Source organism: Chrysochloris asiatica, unplaced genomic scaffold (assembly GCF_000296735.1).
Source record: "Chrysochloris asiatica unplaced genomic scaffold, ChrAsi1.0 scaffold00082, whole genome shotgun sequence".
Lineage (NCBI taxonomy): Eukaryota > Metazoa > Chordata > Mammalia > Afrosoricida > Chrysochloridae > Chrysochloris > Chrysochloris asiatica.
This window is the reverse complement of record NW_006408600.1, coordinates 621,142-624,223: the sequence shown is the minus strand read 5'-3', so window position 1 is coordinate 624,223 and position 3,082 is coordinate 621,142. Positions and strand designations below refer to the sequence as shown.

General features: G+C 44.5%; 1 pseudogene; it reads left to right on the top strand.

Annotated features, from left to right (window-relative positions):
- The first annotated feature begins 756 nt into the window (after nt 1-756).
- Nucleotides 757-1,424, top strand: LOC102837343 (annotated as a pseudogene).
- Nucleotides 1,425-3,082: the final 1,658 nt, after the last annotated feature.

Sequence of the window (3,082 nt, the reverse complement as noted above, 5' to 3'; positions counted from 1 at the left end):
AGAGGAAATTGAGAAGATTGCTGGGCCTTGTAAATCTACCACAAATCTCAACTAAACAGTCTGATTCAATCAGGCATGCCAATGCAGTTGTAAAAACCACAGAGGCTGTGATAGTTAAGGTTTTGTGTCATCTTGACTGGACCAGTATCCTCAGGGAGTTAGTAATAACATAATAACCCTCCATGATGAGATCTAATGTAATGTAAACACTTCCATGATGAGACCTACTTTGAATTGAAAGGAAGTTTCCTCAGGGGTGCAGACTGCTTTCAATGTGTTGGACATTTGGGCCAAGCTTGATTACTTTTTGGTGCGTGGACTCCTCATCTGATCTCCAGTTCTTTGGGCCCGAACCAGTTGTTATTGCTAGGTGCCATCAAGTTGGTACCAACTCATAGAGACCCTGTTTTCAAGGAACAGCAATCTTGGCAGTTGTCAGCAGCCTCTGCAAATTTACCTGCTGACCCTGCATTAATTCACCTCTGTAGCCAGTAGCCTGCCATCTGACCTGCTGATCTTGGGTTCATCAGGCCCTGTAGCCACATGAGTCAAGAGAAGCCTCCAGCTTGACAGCTGATCCATGAACTTGGATCTTGTCCACCTATACAACTTTAAACTTCTCTGTGTGTATTTTTGTGTTCCTATACATACGCACATAATATGCTTCACTGGTTTTCCTTTCTCTAGAGAATCTAGTCTAAGACAGAGGCACTTACCTAGAAAAGGATACAAACTAAGGAAACATTAGAGTTGAGGATGGATCTGACTGAAGTACCAACAGATAAGGAAGAATTCAAAAGAGGTGCCTACAAGAGACTGAAAACAAGTGTCCAGAGTAGTAGAAGGAAAGCCAAGATTGGTGATATTATTAAGCTAAAGGAGTGAAGAGTTACAAGGAGAGAATGGTCAATAGAGTAAAATGACAAACCTACAACACTAGAGTATGAGTCATTACTTCAGGAAAAGGTCCAGGACCTGAACAGTCAAGATAGGTTACTTCACCAAAGAACAGAGCACAGACTTTAAGAAGGCCTTCCAGTTGTTTGACAGAATAGGTGATGGTGAGATCCTATGCAGCCAGCGTGGGGCCATGCTGAGGTCCCCACCAACACTGAGGGGCTCAACATCCTGGGGAATCCCAAGAATGTGAAGGTGGATTTTGAGCACTTCCTGCCCATGCTTCAGACTGTGGCTGAGAGCAAGGACCAGTGCACCCATGAGGACTGTGTTGAAGGCCTTTGGGTGTTTGACAAGGAGGGGAATGACACTGTCATGGCTGCTGAAATCTGGTATGTCCTCATCAATGCTGGGTGAGAAGATGACAGAGGAAGAAGTAGAAAGTAGAGATGCTGGTGGCAGGGCACGAAGACAGCAATGGTTGTATCAACTGTGAAGAGCTAACCCCGATGGTGCTGAATGGCTGAGGGCAGTCCCCAGAGCCCTGTGCTGTTCCTGTGTGAGATGAAGGCCTCCTCAGCTGTCACCACACCTATCCCATCTTGTCTCTCTTGGATGATGCTTGTAAGCAGAATTCACCAAATAAGCTTGCTCTTGTGCGCCACCTTCCCAGGCTCCCAAAAAACAAAACTAGAGTATGGATGACATAGAGGGAAGGAAAGGTAAGAAAAATAAGTCAAAATGATCAAATCCACTAAAGGAGCCTACTGAAAATAAAGGAAGAAAAGAACAATAGCTCAGTGATGAAATGTCACAATGTAAGTGACTGCCAGAAAGGCACAAAAAGATAGATGCTGTCCATCCAACCCTAAAATATTTTTGAGGGAGATGATACCTGGATTATGGTGGGAAATTATAGTCATTTGTAAACAAAATGGGTTCTTCAATCATCTTCCACTTACATCTTTATGGTGAGCTCATGAAATTATGGGACCCCCCACTTACTTTGTCCATTCTCAAATGATAACCCAACAAACTACTTTTCTAGGAGAAAAAATTAGGTGACTAAAAATCATTTTGCAGTTCTGTAGCAGAGACATGGAAGATAGGGTGAGAACAGACAGCCATGGCCTAGCAGGCAAGGGACCCAACTCTAGTCCTGCCATGAATTCATTGCTAGACACTGGGCAAGTCACCCATGTTCAAAGTACTCAGGTAGGGACTGGACTAGGCACTTCTTAGCATTCCTTTCACCTGTGCCAGTCTGTGGATCTGACCCATGGAAGTAGGGGGAAGTCCCCTAAGGGCCCCATGAAAGCAACATCTCTTAGACATCACCTGCCCTCTGGGGCAGATGTTGCTGTTGAGTCACAAGAACCCCACGTCCAACAAAACTAAACTTTGCCCAGTCCTACGCCATTTTACAGTTATTATTTACAGTTATTAGTATGCTAATGGAGTTCTGGTGTGGCACTGTAGGAGAATGCACTGGACCACAAGGTCAGTTTGAGCTGCAAGGTTAGTGGTTCAAATCCACCAGGCAGTCCTCAGAAACTCTATACAGGGTCACTACGAGTCAGAACAACTAGGTGGTGCTTAATAACAATAACAAGAAGTATGTTAGTATCCATTGTTTAGGCCACTGTGAATTTTGGGTGCCCTCTGAGGCACTATGGTATAAAGCATAGGACCGCAAGGTCAGTTGGAAACCACAAAGTTGGTTATTCAAACTCACCAGTACTCCTTGGAAACCCTATACAGGGTCGCTATGAGTCAGATCCAACTCAACAATAACAGCACCAACCAACCTAGGAGGCTCATCTTCCAGAACTATACAACTGAAAAAATACCCCAGTTACAATAGACCCGACTTCCACTCATAGTAACCTCATGTATTGCTGAGTACAACTATGCCCCTTAGGATTTTCAAGGCTATCACTGTTCAAAAGCAGATAATCAGCTCTTCCTTCTGGGGTACTTTTGTGTAGGTTCAAATTGCCAAGTTTTCAGCTGGTAGTTAAGTGCAATCATGTATTTGTGCCACACAGCACTCCTTTCCAGCACTTTCAATCAATATTCTGTCCGTGCAGGCAGGCTTAAGCAGATGCTTCTGAGGTACTGTGTTCCTCTGCTCACAGGTGTGCTACCCACTGAGGTCTCTGGAATGAATTCACTCACCCCAGTG